Source organism: Dreissena polymorpha, chromosome 7, assembly GCF_020536995.1.
Source record: "Dreissena polymorpha isolate Duluth1 chromosome 7, UMN_Dpol_1.0, whole genome shotgun sequence".
Taxonomy (NCBI): domain Eukaryota; kingdom Metazoa; phylum Mollusca; class Bivalvia; order Myida; family Dreissenidae; genus Dreissena; species Dreissena polymorpha.
The window spans coordinates 13280882-13300928 of record NC_068361.1 but is presented as its reverse complement, the minus strand read 5'-3'; the positions used below and the strand labels follow the sequence as shown (position 1 = coordinate 13300928).

Below are 20047 nucleotides of genomic sequence, written 5' to 3'. Positions count from 1 at the left end.
TCCGCTTATTTACTTTTCAACTGATTCGCCGGTGTGAAAGATGTCTTGCGTGTTCATGTTAATGACACACGTTTGCCCTAAAACATTCATAGCAATACTATTTCTGGGTTGTTGACACTGATCAATATAATAACAATAAAAGCTTTTTTCATTTTTACTAGTTATTTATTCACTGATGTATGTATTTGTTAAATGCTTAATACAGAATGTTGTTCTGGTGAATAATAAATACTCTAACTAGAATCAAGTCTCAACATACGATCACATACAAAATACAATGAAAACCCTTGTAAAGATATTTGTTTATATGATGTCATAAAAATTCCATTTACAAAGTATTTGTTATTCATTATGCCAATTAACGTCTGTTTATTTGCATCGATTTCAATACATAGAGTTTTGTCTTAAATAAACAATTATTTAATCTAACAATATCACTTAACAGTGAAATAAAAATCAATACGAGAGGCATTCTTGTCATTTTAACTATCAAATTTAAAATTCAAATAATAGGTTATAACATTGTTGTATCATTTCACATATGATTTCATTTCTTAAGACTTGCGTTTAGACAAACATTAAACGTATGAATGTTATTAAGTATAGATCATGTCGTTATTCAAGACATAATACGTTCATCTGATCCATCACATGTTATAAATTACATATTTAGCATATTCAATGCCATGTTTCTGAAGAAAAACACCATGAATAACGACTTGAGCGTTCACTGTCGCTTACAGCTTAAACAATCATTTCATTTTCCGTCTGTAAGCTAAGTATGTCCGTGTTTATGTGCGACACATATTCTCATGTCGTAGCTCACGCTAACCTTGTGATTTATCAGTCTTTTTCCAAAAATTTGAGATTTAAAAATCTAAACAATTCTGAGAAGGTGGAGTTCAGAATAATACACGTACTTTACAAAACATGAATATAAAATGTGCATACATCCTTTTATTTTGAAACTTGGCTGAGAATTTTATAAGAACAAATGTTCTGATCAAGTTTCATGACGATTCTACTTGATTTTTTACTTCTATAGCTTTTTTCACGTAGTGACCTAAGTTTTTACCTGACAAGAACTCGGCCAATATATCATAAGGACAGTTGTGATTAAAACTGTAACTAATAAAAGGTTCCACGATAGCCATAAAAGGGAAGCTGCCTTACCTCATGTCCACCATATTTTTCAACGGACGGTACCATTGCCGAAGCCCGCTGAGATATCATCAGAACACATATATATGACCAAGTTTAAGAAAGATTGGGAAACAATGGCTTTAAGAATATTAACAAGCTTTTTTTAAATTGACCTGATGACCAACTTTTAAACTTACGTAATCCAGTTTCAAACTCAGCCGAGATTTCATTGGGACAAATATTATCACCCTGTTTTATAAAGATTGGATTAAGTTGTGACCAATAGAGTCTTAACGATGTTACACTTAGCAACATAAGAAAAACTAGCGGCAATGTTTTTCAAAGCATCGGAAAAAATGTCCTATTCGGCCGAGATATCATTACAACAAATGTTCATGACGATTTGACTACTCCTGTGGCATTTAGAGTATTAACAAGATTTCATGAGCGAAATAAGGAAAAACTGCCACGTTCCCTGGAGGCCATGTTTTTCGATCAACAGGAACCATTGCCACTCAACGCCAAGACGTCACTAGAACAAATGTTCTGAAAAAAGTTCTTAAAGATTCTACCTTAATGTAACTTTTTATGTGTTAAAAAGCTTTTTTTTCGAATATGACAGTAAGCTACTTTTAACCCAACATGACTACCGTTAAGTTTTGATCTCGGCTTAGATATAATTTTGACAAATACTCTGACCAACTTTCATGAAGTATTAAGTAACTTAATATGGCACTAATAGTATTAACAACGTATATGTTGACGACGGATGAAATACGATGGACGACGCACGACGCGTAACGAACAAACCACGATCACACAAGATTACCATGATCATATTTTGCTCAGGTGAGCTAAATCTAATATGTTTGGCTATGATACTACAACTCTGCATAAACTTAGTCCCAGTTTTGAACAAGTAACTTGCAATAATAGACGTGTATCGTTAACTTGTTCGACTCAACTGGCAGGTTAGTACTAAAATAAGTTAGTATAGAAAATAAATAAACAAAACACACATGCAACATTTACAAATATAAAAAGGTAACCGTCTAGTATATCATTGTTTTGTAAAAACGAGATATTATGGACAAGCAATATTACAAAACATTGTTTTCATACATTCATTACTATGTAAGCATGACTAACATCAGGTCAATACATAGCCGGTTTCTATCATAACATATGCCCAAATTGCTGTACAATTAGTAAAAGCGTTTCTGTCCGAAATAAGGATACCTTATATTATACAGAATAAAAAGACTTAGCGTTAAATAGTTACGGGTACTAGCTTACGTATGGACAACGTAAGATATAGTATTGAAGACTAAAAATTAAACCGGTACAAACATTGCCCTATATGTTTAAGACGCATGTCATGATGCATTTGAACAGTGTTTATTTAATTACTGTAAAATCACACTTATACTATACTAGTATACTAAAAATATCTATATATTTAACAACTTTTTTTGTTTTTGTTTTAAATAATAAAAAAAAAACAAATAAAAAAGAGCATATTTGCAGACAAACGATTTAATGTATGTTTAAGGGAAAAAATCTGGTGACAATTAAGTAGTACCAACAGCAAAAATAACATCATTAATACTTCAAAAAGACAACAATTTAATTTAATGTATACCAACTACATTATAATATCATCACGTAATATTCAAACATAGCGTGTACAACGAAGGAATTGTTGAAATAGCATATACACCTACGAGCGTTCAACATGTCCTTCCGTTACAGGCTTACAATACATATCAACATAATAGTCAGTATACTGAGAAAGGAGCAATAATGTGCTGTTAAATGCAAGTTTGTAAAACAATATTTTGTCATTAGCTTCCTGGTTAAGTCAACAATAGTATTTAGGAAATGTTAGCAACGCACTCACATTCATACAATGTACGCCTGGTTTTGTTTAACACAATTTAATGATTTCATGATGACTCGTCTTAATTTCAATCAACAGTTCCACGTTCAATTAATTGATAGCGTGCATTGAACAATACACTAATTCAACGATAAATGTTCATTGACATTAAAATAATAGCTTTACATCATATTGTAATACAGACGGAATTTCGGAGAGATAACCACACAAATACACACTTAATTTATATATATATATATATATATATATATATATATATATATATATATATATATATATATATATATATATATATATATATATATATATATATATGCACGTGCTCTTGAAACGTCAGTTAAACCTTTGGCAAATAAATTGTTTTTTTGGATAATGTAAAGAATCATTCGCCGAAACGATAATTGACATGCTAAACATTTATATGAATGAAATAAGTTCGATTATATAATGAACTTAAACATATGATACGATTAAATCGCGAACTGCGTTGTTGCTTACAGAGCTTCTTAAGCAATCTTACAATAAGGCTATAGCGGTATGTTTATATGTTCGATCAATAGAAGCAGTCATATGCCACGTTAGCATACCATACTGTACTTATCAACTCTTACTTGCAACGTATTTACAACCCGTAAAACAACAATTATATTAGCACAAACAACAAATAAAAGACATAATATAATACATCCACGTTTTATTATATTTGAAGAAAATCTATATCTATAAAGTAACGTTCCACCGTCATTTATGAATTAAGAAAAAGAATGATTATGATCATTAAAATAATTGTACTTAACACGATGGATTTTTACCATGAAACGCGTTAAAAATGCATGTACTATAAGTACATTTTGTGATTTTTATATTTGTATGAAATTTCAAGAACTAGTGTGTATTGCGTATCAATAATATAATCATAAGAACCATTTCTGCATTATTGAATTGATTCTTAAAATGGCATAAATCTGAGCAAATAATATTTTACAGTATTCAGAACAGTTTCTTCGAAATTGAATCAATCATTATGTTTGCATTAATCGACTTACAATAGTAGGTTGAAATTTAATGTGAAATGAATATACTTGCATACAGGTTATAAAAATATGTATGTACAACAACACTATTTATGCATGAATGCATTTACATTCTATGTGCATGTTATTTAATATCAGTACAAGGTATTTGCAAGATCATTCGAAAGGAGGAAATAAAATGAAATAATATTATGTTATTTACATCAATTCACGAGGTACATGGTAATATCTGAACTATACAAAATCAAAACCATAACCATGGCGGTCACACGGAAAATGAAAACATTTTTAGCCTTAACCGCTGTAAAAAAACAACAACAAATATACATGTGCAAACAAATTATTTACAAATGCAGCTATACCACTATGCACGTGCATCATTATGTTTATTGCGTTGCGGGATCTCTTCAATGTGAAACATAGGAAATGGAGTTGCATAAAGATAATACGAAATATATCGACGTGAAAACGTAATTTGAATAAGGTAGTTATACTTTTGTTATTCTAAATGACTTACACAGTGAACCAATACCGCTATTTTCAGCGTTATATTTACAGATAGAAATTATTTTGGAAACCCAAAAAACATTCACAAAAGTTGTCAAATGTTATCGTGTAGTAAATCAAATACGAAAGTGTCTATCAACATTACGAATTAACAGTGTAAAGTATCGTTCTTTACGTAAATAATAACGGTACAAAATAAAGCGTGAATCAAATCCCGACAAAACTTAAATAAAAAATTACCAAGTTCATTGAACGCTTCATGATGAGAAAGTATTGGCACTGACTGCAGTCATCGGAAACAGGAAGAAACCACCAAGACATGGATAACCTGCTCCTTAAACGTTAACTAGTATGTACAGCAGAGCTGTTTTTCTTCTCCATCGCTGGGATACTACGTTACAATACAGACTAGAACGAAACGGGCAGTGCAGTAAAACGTGCGGTGAGCCTTATTCTTGATGCGGTATTACATCCTCATTAAGGGTCCCTTGTTACAGTGCAGTAAGACGTGCAGTAAGTCTCATCCTTGGTTCGATATTACAGTCTCAATCAGGGTCCCTTGACACAATGCAGTAAAACGTGCGGTGATCCTTATGCTTTGTGCGGTATTACAGTCTCATTTAGGGTCCCTTGACACAGTGCAGTAAAATGTGCAGTGAGCCTTATCCTTGGTGCGGTATTATAGTCTAAATCAGGGCCCCTTGACACAGTGCAGTAAAACGTGCGGTGATCCTTATCCTTGGTGCGGTATTACAGTCTCAATCAGGGTCCCTTGACACAGTGCAGTAAAACGTGCGGTGATCCTTATTCTTGGTGCGGTATTACATTCTCGATCAGGGTCCCTTAACACAGTGCAGTAAAACGTGCGGTGATCCTTATTCTTGGTGCCGTATTACATCCTCAATCAGAGTCCCTTGACACAGTGCAGTAAAATGTGCGGTGATCCTTATTCTATGTGCGGTATTACATCCTCAATCAGGGTCCCTTGACACAGTGCAGTAAAACGTGCGGTGAGCCTTATTCTTGGTGCGGTATTACATTCTCGATCAGGATCCCTTGACACAGTGCAGTAAAACATGCGGTGATCCTTATTCTTGGTGCGGTATTACGTCCTCAATCAGGGTCCCTTGACACAGTACAGTAAAACGTGCGGTGATCCTTATTCTTGGTGCGGTAGTACAGTCTCAATCAGGGTCCCTTGTTACAGTGCAGTAAAACGTGCGGTGATCCTTATTCTTAGTGCGGTATGACATCTTCAATCAGTGTCCCTTGACACAGTGCAGTAAATCGTGCAGTAAGCATTATCCGTGGTGCGGTATTATAGTCTAAATCAGGGCCCCTTGACACAGTGCAGTAACACATGCGGTTATCATTATTCTTGGTGCGGTATTACATCTTCAATCAGGGTCCCTTGACACAGTGCAGTAAAACGTGCGGTGATCCTTATCCTTGGTGCGGTATTACATCCTTAATCAGGGTCCCTTGACACAGTTCAGTAAAACGTGCGGTGATCCTTATTCTTGGCGCGGGATTACATCCTCAATCAGGGTCCCTTGACACAAATCAGTAAAACGTGCGGTGATCCTTATTCTTGGTGCGGCATTACATCTTCAATCAGGGTCCCTCGACACATTTCAGTAAAACGTGCGGTGATCCTTATCCTTTGTGCGGTATTACATCCTCAATCAGGGTCCTTTGACACAGTTCAGTAAAACGTGCGGTGAGCCTTATTCTTTGTGCGGTATTACATCTTCATTCAGGGTCTCTTGACACAGTGCAGTAAAACGTGCGGTGATCCTTATTCGTGTGCGGTATTTTATCCTCAATCAGGGTCCCTTGACACTTCTTATTAATTGTACTCCTGAGACCACGGCGGAGCACCTGCTCAAATTAAATAGAAAAAACAATCAAAGAGGCGATATTTCGAATGTATACTACAAGGCTATTTGGACAAATTTATAAATTTATTATTCATTTAATACATTGAGTACGAGTAAACGAAAACTGTTAGTTTACCAGAATAAACAAATTGTGTTATATACTTTTACTTTATTGTTTGTCTTTAAGACGTGTAAATATTGCATTTTACATTTGTATTTATATTATGAAATCGATACAAATCGGGTGTATTTATAAATTATTGCAGGATCTATTCCATAATGACATCAAAAACTGACGCCGTTTCACAAGATGTAGACTTACTTTATTGACTTCCCTTACAATCTAACTGCAGAGTTGTCGTTCCTGCTCTTGTGAATCTTAGAAACTGCGGGCTCAAGGACGCACGTTCTTGCAGCTAAAAAGAAAACGTGCAAAATTATATAAAATTTATTCGAATTTCAATCATAAATTACCTATTTTGAAACTGTTTCATACATGTTCATACATAATTTAAAACCTAATACTATTTCTGTGTAGATTATGCAATGTTAATGATATGCATGACCCTTAACTCGATTTTAATCAGTTCGCTGATTTTAATCACATCTTATTGATTAAAATTGATCATATCGTTTGAATGGGTTATTCATTTGAATAAACTTAAAACTGGACAATGAAAACAATCACGTTAAGATATATATGCAAAGATTTCAATTTAAATGGCACAAATACCTTTGAGCAATCGAGCGGCGCTGACTTGGAAACATCGCTATGATGACCATGATGTTTGTTATGGACTTTGCATCCCGCGACTTGGACCTTACTTTGCGAAGGCAATGACGATCATGCTGAGCACTGCTTACGTTATTACCCGCGATAACGACCATGGTTAGCACAGCTTACGTTATAACCCGCGATTATGTTCATGGTGAGCGGTGCTTTTGTATAACCTGCGATGACGAAATGGTGTGCGCTACTGACGGTATAAGCTGCGATGACAAAAATGGTGTTCGATTCTGACTGTATAACCCGCGATGGTGACCATGGTGTCCGCTGCTGACAGTATAACCTTCGATAACGTAAATGGCGTGCGCTGCTGACGGTTGAACACACGATGACGACCGTTGTTTACGGTGCTGACGGTAAAACCCTTGATGACGAAAATTGTGTGCGCTTCTAACGGTAAATCCCGATATGACAATCATTGGTTGGGCTACTGACGGATAATATCACGATAACGACAACGATGATGACCAGGGTGTGCGCTGCTGACGGTATGACCCGCGATGATGACCAATATGTGCGCTGCTGACGGTAAAATCCGCGATGATGACCAGTGTGTGCGCTGCTGACGGTATAACCAACGATGATGACCAATGTGTGCGCTGCTGACGGTTTAACCCGCGATGATGACCCGGGTGTGCGCTGTTGACGGTATAACCCGCGATGATCACCATGTTGTGCGCTGCTGACGGTATAACCCATGATCACGACCAGGATGTGCGCTGCTGACGGTATAACCCACGATAACGACCAGGGTTTGCGCTACTTACGGTATAACCCGCGATGATGACCAATGTGTGCGCTGCTGACGGTTTCACCCGCGATGATGATCAGGGTGTACGTTATTGACGGCATAACCCGCGATGATGGCCAGGATGTGCGCTGTTGACGGTATAACCAACGATGACGACAAGGGTGTGCGCTACTTACGGTATAACCCACGATGACGACCAGGGTGTGCCCGGCTGACGGTATAACCCATGATGACGACCATGGTGTGCGTTGCTGACGGTATAACCCACGATGACGACCATGGTGTGCGCTACTGACGGTATAACCCACGATGACGACCATGGTGTGCGTTGCTGACGGCGTAATCCGAGATGATGACCATTTGTTTGGAGTGTTGACGGTATTACCAGCGATTACTACTGTTTTGCGCTTCTGACTTGGTTACCCGCAATGTTGAGATTAGTTTGCGCTGCTCACTAGGTAAATAGTTTGACGAACGTTGTTTGCGCTTCTGACCAGGCAATTCCGCGTTAGGTCAATGGTTTAAGCTACTAACTTGCTAATCCGCGAGATGACCATGGGTGGCACTGCTGACTTAATAATCCACGTTATCGACCGTTGTTTGCGCTTTCGACGTGGTAACCCGATAGATGACTAAAGCGTAGTTGCCAACGTTGGCGACCATTCTTTGGGTTTATTACTTGATTATACCAATGACAACCATTGGTTGACTCCTTTGCTCCTTAATTTGTTGCCCGGGATGATGACCACGGTTTAAAGCACGATGCACAAACAAGTCTTTTAAGTGAATGACACAATTTAATCAAGAATTTCTTGGTGTTGGTTAATGGCCTTGTTTTTTGCGTTGTTTAATGTCCTTGGTTTTGTATCATGTTAAAGCTTGACAAATTGGTTTCATGTACACTCGTTTGGATTTCATATATTATCATAAAATATGTTAATTATTTCAATATTAGAATTACGTTTAATTCATTTTGTATAATAATACGGGTAAGTATATTTCCAACTTACAAATTGTCAAATGTGATTTAGCTCAAACGCATACATTTTCAATAATAAAACTTTTTTTTTAATTTTTAAATAAATGTACGATTAGCTAACTTTTTTGTAGCAAAAATACGAACATTAAATACAGACTTTATCACTAGAAAATAAAATTTCACACAATATATTATAAACCTTTGTATCCCTTCTAAAGTTGCTTCAACAAACGATAAAATAACACGATACGTTGAAAACGCACGAGTTTAAGAACTCACTCCACAGGCGTCTGTGTACAAAATGTTCAGACGAATTGAAAACGCACGAGTTTAAGAACTCACTCCACAGGCGTCTGTGTACAAAATGTTCAGACGAATTTTACAATAGTGAATCCATGGTTTCGAATCAACGAATTCTCCTTCCCTTCGGAGTAAATGTTTGTCATAATCGTCATCGCAATCATCAGCAGTAGCAAAAAGTGTAAGAGCAGCAGCTCTACGAGCAGTACCCTTTTTGTTCACAATTTCAAAATGTTGGACATTAACTGATTTTAATTCACAAAAGTCTTGCTTGATTCTCGTATATTCATCGTCATTCTCTTCCACACGGAACAGGAGTTTACACTGTACACTATGTTTGATAGTAGACAGATTATTAACATATTGTTGCAGTGATGATGGGGACACTTTTTTATAAATTATAAACACATACTAAATACATTCTGGCAGTTTCATCTCTATATCATACTTGTTCAAACAAATTCTTAGCTGCTGCAAGTGGGTGAGAAGGGGCAGTGTCTGTGAAAGCAGGTCGGTGTGTTCTATTTTAGTTATGTTTAGACTGGTTATATGCATTGTGGGTAATGTTTCATACAACCCAGGACAATCCTTACGTACTTCCAACTTAACACTTGACAAATCTGCACCTCGCATTAGCGGTTCGGGGTCTTTTTCAATCGCCTCTCGCCTCTGTAAAACGACGTATTCAATTAAGTAGACGCGCACTGCATGATTAAGCGTTGAAAGTTTTAACATCAAACTGTACAGCCAATCTGATGAGCATGATCCTTCTTCTAAAATAATTAATTGAAGAGTCGGTGGTAATGTGTGATTAAAATCATTCAAGTAAGTCCCTTGTAATCGAATTTCTGTAAACGCTGGTAACGTGTTTTGTGTCAAAAATGTCAGTGAAACATCGTCAAAAGCCTGAAGATGCACGCTTCTTATACTCGTGCCTCGCAACATTTCAAACCGCTCTTTTTGGAATTTTAAGACGCGTAGTTCAATGTTCGACATGTCACATGACACCATTTGTGTATGTAAATCAGACACATTCGTATTCGAACTATCATTAACATCAGCTTTAACATTTGTTGAACATTCCGATTGCATTACGCAATCGTTTAAACTAGTTGCACAGGTTTCATTACTCAATATCACGAAGCAGCCCCCCACGTCTTATTGCACATGGTGTTTTATTGGAGCCAGTTTGATTAAGACACTGTACAAAAATTCCAATGAGCACTTCCCACCTTGTAAATACATTGACTCTAGGGATTCTGGTAAATCATATTCAAAGCGTGTCAAATAAGTTCCAAGTAAATTAATCTTTTTTAACATGCTCAACTTTCTTCGCATAATTGTTTCCAATGTACAACTATCAGTAGCCGTAACGATCAGACTCCCTATACTTGTATCACGTAATAGTTCAAACAGTTCCTTACTGCCATTTTTCACGAATATCACAACATTGGACAGGTCATGTGACAGTATTTGAGATCGCAAGTCCGATATATGTGTATACGCTTCGTCTCCACGGATGTCTTCACTTAACTGCAATACAACATCCCACAGCTCACACGTGACAGGATGATCTAATGAAGAGAGCGTGATCAACAAGCTGCACAGCCACTCAGATGAACATTCGCCTTTCTAAAGACTTATACACTGCAATGACGCAGGTAGCTTGAGATCACATCGACCAGAATAGGTTCCCCGCAAATAAAGCTTAGTAAGCGTATTCGGCGTGTGAAGAATCTCGGATGCTATTGAGGCACAATTAGCCGTCATAAGGTCAAGGATCACAATACTTGTATCACGTAATAGTTCAAACAGTTCCGTACTGTCATTTTTCACAATTAAATTAATATTGGACAGGTCATGTGACAGTATTTGAGATCGCAAGTCCGATAGATGTGTATGCGCTTCGTCTCCACGGATGTCTTCACTTAACTGCAATACAACATCCCACAGCTCACACTTGACAGGATGATCTAATGAAGAGAGCGTGATCAACAAGCTGCACAGCCATTCAGATGAACATTTGACATCCACGAGACTAATACATTGCAATGACGCAGGCAGTCTCAGACCACATCTACCCGTATAGGTTCCCCGCAAATAAAGCTTAGTTAGCTTATTCAGCGTGTGAAGAATCTCGGATGCTATTGAGGCACAATTAGCCGTCATAAGGTCAAGGATCCCAATACTTGTATCACGTAATAGTTCAAACAGTTCCGTACTGCCATTTTTCGCAATTAAATCAATATTGGACAGGTCATGTGACAGTATTTGAGATCGCAAGTCCGATATATGTGTATGCGCTTCGTCTCCACGGATGTCTTCACTTGACTGCAATACAACATCACACAGCTCACACTTGACAGGATGATCTAATGAAGAGAGCGTGATCAACAAGCTGCACAGCCATTTAGATGAACATTCGCCTTCCTGGAGACTAATACATTGCAATGACGCAGGCATTCGCAAATTACACCGACCAGTATAAGTTCCCCGCAAATAAAGCTTAGTTAGCTTATTCAGCGTGTGAAGAATCTCGGATGCTAATGAGGCACAATAAGCCGTCATCAGGTTAAGGATCCCAATACTAGTATCGCGTAATAGTTCAAACAGTTCCTTACTGACGTAGTTCACTAATATCTCAATGTTGGACAGGTCATGTGACAGTATTTCAGATCGCAAGTCCGATATATGTGTATGCGCTTCGTCTCCACGGATGTCTTCACTTAACTGCAAAACAACATTCCACAGCTCACACTCGACAGGATGATCTAATGAAGAGAGCGTGATCAACAAGCTGCACAGCCACTCAGATGAACACTCGCCTTTCTGGAGACTAATACATTGCAATGATGCAGGCAGTCTCAGATCACATCTACCCGTATAGGTTCCCCGCAAATAAAGCTTAGTTAGCTTATTCAGCGAGTGAAGAATCTCGGATGCTAATGAGGCACAATTAGCCGTCCTAAGGTAAAGGATCCCAATACTTGTATCACGTAATAGTTCAAACAGTTCCTTACTGTCATCTTCCACTAATATCTCAATGTTGGACAGGTCATGTGACAGTTTTTCAGATCGCAAGTCCGATATATGTGTATGCGCTTCGTCTCCACGGATGTCTTCACTTAACTGCAATACAACATCCCACAGCTCACACTCGACAGGATGATCTAATGAAGAGAGCGTGATCAACAAGCTGCACAGCCATTCAGATGAACACTCGCATTCCTGGAGACTAATACATTGCAATGACGCAGGCAGTCTCAGATCACACCGACCAGTATAGGTTCCTCGCAAATAAAGCATAGTTAGCTTATTCAGCGTGTGAAGAATCTCTGATGCTAATGAAGCACAATTTGCCGGCCTCAGGTTTAGGATCCCAATACTAGTATCACGTAATAGTTCAAACAGTTCCTTACTGCCATTTTTCACTAATATCTCAATGTTGGACAGTTCATGTGACAGTATTTGAGATCGCAAGTCCGATATATGTGTATGCGCTTCGTTTCCACGGATGTCTTCACTTAACTGCAAAACAACATTCCACAGCTCACACTCGACAGGATGATCTAATGAAGAGAGCGTGATCAACAAGCTGCACAGCCACTCAGATGAACACTCGCCTTTCTTGAGACTAATACATTGCAATGACGCAGGCAGTCTCAGATCACATCTACCCGTATAGGTTCCCCGCAAATAAAGCTTAGTTAGCTTATTCAGCGAGTGAAGAATCTCGGATGCTAATGAGGCACAATTAGCCGTCCTAAGGTAAAGGATCCCAATACTTGTATCACGTAATAGTTCAAACAGTTCCTTACTGTCATTTTCCACTAATATCTCAATGTTGGACAGGTCATGTGACAGTTTTTCAGATCGCAAGTCCGATATATGTGTATGCGCTTCGTCTCCACGGATGTCTTCACTTAACTGCAATACAACATCCCACAGCTCACACTCGACAGGATGATCTAATGAAGAGAGCGTGATCAACAAGCTGCACAGCCATTCAGATGAACACTCGCATTCCTGGAGACTAATACATTGCAATGACGCAGGCAGTCTCAGATCACATCTACCCGTATGGGTTCCCCACAAATAAAGCTCAGTTAGCCTGTTAAGAGTGTGAAGAATCTCGGATGCTAATGAGGCACAATCAGCCGGCCTCAGGGTTAGGATCCCAATACTTGTATCACGTAATAGTTCAAACAGTTCCTTACTGCCATTTTTCACTAATATCTCAATGTTGGACAGTTCATGTGACAGTATTTGAGATCGCAAGTCCGATATATGTGTATGCGCTTCGTCTCCACGGATGTCTTCACTTACCTGCAATACAACATCCCACAGCTCACACTTGACAGGATGATCTAATGAAGAGAGCGTGATCAACAAGCTGCACAGCCATTCAGATGAACACTCGCATTCCTGGAGACTAATACATTGCAATGACGCAGGCAGTCTCAGATCACATCTACCCGTATAGGTTCCCCACAAATAAAGCTCAGTTAGCCTGTTAAGAGTGTGAAGAATCTCGGATGCTAATGAGGCACAATCAGCCGGCCTCAGGTTTAGGATCCCAATACTAGTATCACGTAATAGTTCAAACAGTTCCTTACTGCCATTTTTCACTAATATCTCAATGTTGGACAGTTCATGTGACAGTATTTGAGATCGCAAGTCCGATATATGTGTATGCGCTTCGTCTCCACGGATGTCTTCACTTACCTGCAATACAACATCCCACAGCTCACACTTGACAGGATGATCTAATGAAGAGAGCGTGATCAACAAGCTGCACAGCCATTCAGATGAACACTCGCATTCCTGGAGACTAATACATTGCAATGACGCAGGCAGTCTCAGATCACACCGACCAGTATAGGTTCCTCGCAAATAAAGCATAGTTAGCTTATTCAGCGTGTGAAGAATCTCTGATGCTAATGAAGCACAATTAGCCGGCCTCAGGTTTAGGATCCCAATACTAGTATCACGTAATAGTTCAAACAGTTCCTTACTGCCATTTTTCACTAATATCTCAATGTTGGACAGTTCATGTGACAGTATTTGAGATCGCAAGTCCGATATATGTGTATGCGCTTCGTTTCCACGGATGTCTTCACTTAACTGCAAAACAACATTCCACAGCTCACACTCGACAGGATGATCTAATGAAGAGAGCGTGATCAACAAGCTGCACAGCCACTCAGATGAACACTCGCCTTTCTTGAGACTAATACATTGCAATGACGCAGGCAGTCTCAGATCACATCTACCCGTATAGGTTCCCCGCAAATAAAGCTTAGTTAGCTTATTCAGCGAGTGAAGAATCTCGGATGCTAATGAGGCACAATTAGCCGTCCTAAGGTAAAGGATCCCAATACTTGTATCACGTAATAGTTCAAACAGTTCCTTACTGTCATTTTCCACTAATATCTCAATGTTGGACAGGTCATGTGACAGTTTTTCAGATCGCAAGTCCGATATATGTGTATGCGCTTCGTCTCCACGGATGTCTTCACTTAACTGCAATACAACATCCCACAGCTCACACTCGACAGGATGATCTAATGAAGAGAGCGTGATCAACAAGCTGCACAGCCATTCAGATGAACACTCGCATTCCTGGAGACTAATACATTGCAATGACGCAGGCAGTCTCAGATCACATCTACCCGTATGGGTTCCCCACAAATAAAGCTCAGTTAGCCTGTTAAGAGTGTGAAGAATCTCGGATGCTAATGAGGCACAATCAGCCGGCCTCAGGGTTAGGATCCCAATACTTGTATCACGTAATAGTTCAAACAGTTCCTTACTGCCATTTTTCACTAATATCTCAATGTTGGACAGTTCATGTGACAGTATTTGAGATCGCAAGTCCGATATATGTGTATGCGCTTCGTCTCCACGGATGTCTTCACTTACCTGCAATACAACATCCCACAGCTCACACTTGACAGGATGATCTAATGAAGAGAGCGTGATCAACAAGCTGCACAGCCATTCAGATGAACACTCGCATTCCTGGAGACTAATACATTGCAATGACGCAGGCAGTCTCAGATCACATCTACCCGAATAGGTTCCCCGCAAATAAAGCTTAGTTAGCTTATTCAGCGTGTGAAGAATCTCGGATGCTAATGAGGCACAATTAGCCGTCCTAAGGTAAAGGATCCCAATACTTGTATCACGTAATAGTTCAAACAGTTCCTTACTGTCATTTTCCACTAATATCTCAATGTTGGACAGGTCATGTGACAGTATTTGAGATCGCAAGTCCGATATATGTGTATGCGCTTCGTCTCCACGGATGTCTTCACTTACCTGCAATACAACATCCCACAGCTCACACTTGACAGGATGATCTAATGAAGAGAGCGCGATCAACAAGTTGCACAGCCATTCAGATGAACAATCGCCTTCCTGGAGACTTATACATTGCAATGACGCAGGCATTCTCAGATCACACCGACCAGTATAGGTTCCCCGCAAATAAAGCTTAGTTAGCTTATTCAGCGTGTGAAGAATCTCGGATGCTAATGAGGTACAGTCAGTCGTCCTCAGGTTTAGTATCCCAATACTTGTATCACGTAATAGTTCGAACAGTTCCTTACTGCCATGTTTCACTAATATCTCAATGTTTGAAAGGTCATGTGACTGTATTCCAGATCGCAAGTCCGATTTATGTGAATGCGCTTCGTATATGCGGGCTTCTTCACTTGACTGCAAAACAACGTTCCACAGCTCACACTTGACAGGATGATCTAATGAAGAGAGCGTGATCAACAAGCTGCACAACCACTCAGATGAACACTCGCCATCCTCGAGACTAATACATTGCAACGACGTAGGCAGTCTCTGATAACACCGACCAGTATAGGTTCCCCGCAAATATAGCTTAGTTAGCTTTATCAGCGTGTGAAGAATCTCGGATGCTAATGAGGCATCATTAGCCGTCATCAGGTTAAGGATTCTAATACTAGTTTCACGCAATATTTTAAACAGTTCCTTACTGACATTTTTCACGAATATCTCAATATTGGACAGGTCATGTGACAGTATTTCAGATCGCAAGTCCGATATATGTGTATGCGCTTCGTCTCCACGGATGTCTTCACTTAACTGCAATACAACATCCAACAGCTCACACTTGACAGGATGATCTAATGAAGAGAGCGTGATCAACAAGCTGCACAGCCATTCAGATGAACATTCGACTTTCTGAAGTCTTATACACTGCAATGAAGCAGGCAGTCTCAGATCACACCGACCAGTATAGGTTCCCTGCAAATAAAGCTCAGTTAGCTTATTCAGCGTGTGAAGAATCTCGGATGCTAATGAGGCACAATCAGCCGGCCTCAGGTCTAGGATCCCAATACTTGTATCACGTAATAGTTCAAATAGTTCCTTACTGCCATTTTTCACTAATATCTCAATATTGGACAGGTCATGTGACAGTATTTGAGATCGCAAGTCCGATATATGTGTATGCGCTTCGTCTCCACGGGTGTCTTCACTTAACTGCAATACAACATCCAACAGCTTACACTTCACAGGATGATCTAATGAAGAGAGCGTGATCAACAAGCTGCACAGCCACTCAGATGAACATTCGCCTTCTTGGAGACTTAGACACTGCAATGACGCCGGCAGCTTGAGATCATATCGACCTGTATAGGTTCCCCGCAAATACAGCTCTGTTAGCCTGTTGAGCGTGTGAAGAATCTCTGATGCTAATGAGGCACAATCAGCCGTCCTCAGGTTAAGGATCCCAATACTTGTATCACGTAATAGTTCAAACAGTTCCTTACTGCCACGTTTCACTAATATCTCAATGTTTGACAGGTCATGTGACAGTATTTCAGATCGCAAGTCCGATATATGTGTATGCGCTTCGTCTCCATGGACGTCTTCACTTGACTGCAATACAACATCCCACAGCTCACACTTGACAGGATGATCTAATGAAGAGAGCGTGATCAACAAGCTGCACAGCCACTCAGATGGACATTCGCCTTCTTGGAGACTTATACACTGCAATGACGCCGGCAGCTTGTGATCATATCGACCTGTATAGGTTCCCCGCAAATAAAGCTTAGTTAGCTTATTCAGCGAGTGAAGAATCTCGGATGCTAATGAGGCACAATTACCCGTCCTCAGGTCTAGGATCCCAATACTAGTATCACGTAATAGTTCAAACAGTTCCTTACTGCCATTTTTCACTAATATCTCAATATTGGACAGGTCATGTGACAGTATTTCAGATCGCAAGGCCGATATATGTGTATGCGCTTCGTCTCCACGGATGTCTTCAATTAACCGCAATACAACATCCCGCAGCTCACACTTGACAGGATGATCTAATGAAGAGAGCGTGATCAACAAGCTGCACAGCCATACAGATGAACATTCGCATTTCGACAAGACAATGTTTTGTATTGTTTCAGGAAGAGATATGTCTTGCAAAAAGCTTGTGTCTTCTATTCTCAAATATGTTAATTGAGACAGGGACGGCAGAACATAGGAACAAGATGATACGTCAAATTGTCCGATACAGTTCAGCTCCTGTATGCTCGTATGATGTAATGCCTTACTTATTTCCGGTGTCATTGTTATCTTAACACGTGTAAGACAATGTTTGGATTTGTGTATGACTGTCAATATTTCGCTTATTTGAAGACAATTACTTTCTACAATAAGTGACCGCACATCTGCACAGTTGAACAATAAAAGCAGTTTTAACGCATTTGAATCGGACTCAGAAAGATTCTGATTGAATATCAAGTCTCTACAATTCAAACAAATTTCCTTTTCACCGCTGGCAGTTGCTTCTATGCATCCAGCAATGATCATGCGTTGGAACAAGACTGATAGTAAGAAGCAACGTGCGTCGTAATCCATGTTATCATTATTTGATTTTAAAACGTTCCTTCTTGTTCCAGTGTCGTCCTGAAATGCTAATATTTTTTTCTGATTATATAATCCCATAATGTACATGCTCATTCCGTGGCTTATGGCTTTGAGGAACTCGTCGTCAACCAGACAATTAATAAGAGTATTAGCTTTTTTACAGTCGAGTCCACATAGATAAATTATGGTCTGGCTCATCTCTAAAACATTATATATATATCCGGTTCGGAACTGTTTTATAAGGTCCTGCTTTGAATTTGCGATATGATAGGCAGTCATAAATTCCTGTAAAGTCTCGTGTAAAAATGAAAACTGTGCATTCTGACCTGCTATATTGGAGCTGTATCTTTTCGTACAAACACCAGCATGAAGACAAAATTTCAACTGCTTTTCTGACATGTGATCCAATACTTCCCGTTCGGTGAACACTGGGGATTTACTCGATGAAAACGTACAATTAAATGCAACATTCGCAAGTGCATCAAAAATATTGATCTGTCGTTGAATAAAACTTGTATTTGTTAAACACTGAAACGAATTTCCTTTTTGAAAATATCCCTTTTTCGCACGTGCATTTTTAAAAAGTGTGTCTAGTAAAATACAATTTATTTCACACAAGGAGCCACTCAATTCCGTCTTGTTCATCCAACAATTGACTAACAGAGTTTGCAGCCAGGGTGACTTCAACAAATTCCCAAATTGACGTTCGTTCACGTACTTCATGAATTCAGGGGTTGTCTTCACATTACCAGTTTGAAGACTGTTAATAATTTTATTTGCTAGTTCTTCTGTATCAATTATTCCTTCAACTTCTATTAATGTTTTTATTTCAGAATCTTTGATTCGCTCATCCGCCATTTTCCATGGCCGTGATGTTATAATGGACACACACTTCGAATGCCATTGTGCAAGTAACGGTATAACAAATTGATTTAAACGATCAACCCATTCATCTAGCCCATCCATAGAAACGATGTATGTCTCTCGTTCTAGGATATGTGGTAAAAGCTTTACGGTCTCTTCACGTTTTACTTCACCATGGTATATCATGTCGATAATTTGTGTTTTAATCATCTCTATAACCTCCCGCTGGTCCCTTGCATCTCGTAGTGATATTTGAAATAGAAACCGGAACTCCTTCAATGTATCAACATCACTAAATGTAGGCATGTGATCAGGATTGTGCTCAGACACTGCATCACACCAGTCAAGAGCCAGTTTAGTGAGGAATGTAGTTTTCCCCATCCCCGGTTCTCCTTGAACAAATACACGGCTACTTAGCTTTTCGTCTTTATAAAATAAGGCTTTGTATTGGTTAACCGGGTTTCCCGTTTTTTTTCTAGATCCATCTTTCTCTATTGTAACGTGGCTCAATTTCGGTTGCACAAAGACATCCGAGATGGGTTTGTCACGACCCTCACTTAGTGGTGAAACAGACACAGTTTTCTTCGTCGTCGTATAGAACTTTATCAACCGGTCAAGAAAATCTAAAATTATAAAATAACTTAAGGAACTTATGATACCATTTGTATAGGCACCTGAACAATTAAATGAAGTAAAGCGATTATATCTAATATATTTAAATATTTAAATAGTCTCTCTAATGGATTTGATTATCACATAATAGTTCGTATTTTTTAAATAAATATTTTGTTTATCAGTTATTTGGTGATTAATAGAAACAAGGTTCATCTGCATCTTTAAGCGTCATAAAACACAGCATGAATTAGGCCTTGATTGTCATTTAACATGTTATTTAAATGCGACACGTGGTATCTTATCTTAATAATAGCTTCTACACATGCGAAAAATGTGGTGTCACAGACATACCAATTAACACTTTTAATCCACCCTTGGGA

The 20047-nt window shown here is 38.8% G+C and overlaps 2 protein-coding genes across 12 annotated transcripts in view; one reads left to right on the top strand and one right to left on the bottom strand.

Annotated features, from left to right (window-relative positions):
• Positions 1 to 20047, top strand: part of LOC127837159 (uncharacterized) — a 915490-nt gene that overhangs the window by 155836 nt on the left and 739607 nt on the right. The window lies entirely within an intron of this gene.
• Positions 1 to 20047, bottom strand: part of LOC127837163 (uncharacterized) — a 768625-nt gene that overhangs the window by 395376 nt on the left and 353202 nt on the right. For 3 of the 11 annotated variants that reach the window (XM_052364085.1, XM_052364086.1, XM_052364084.1), the window contains one exon: positions 3359 to 3386. The exons of 5 other annotated variants lie outside the window; for them this stretch is intronic. The gene's annotated coding sequence lies outside the window, so the exon portion shown is untranslated. Of the gene's footprint in view, positions 1 to 3358; positions 3387 to 4912; positions 6466 to 6804; positions 6881 to 20047 lie in introns of those variants that run through there. 3 more of the 11 variants (XM_052364083.1, XM_052364077.1, XM_052364082.1) reach the window with 3 other exon arrangements.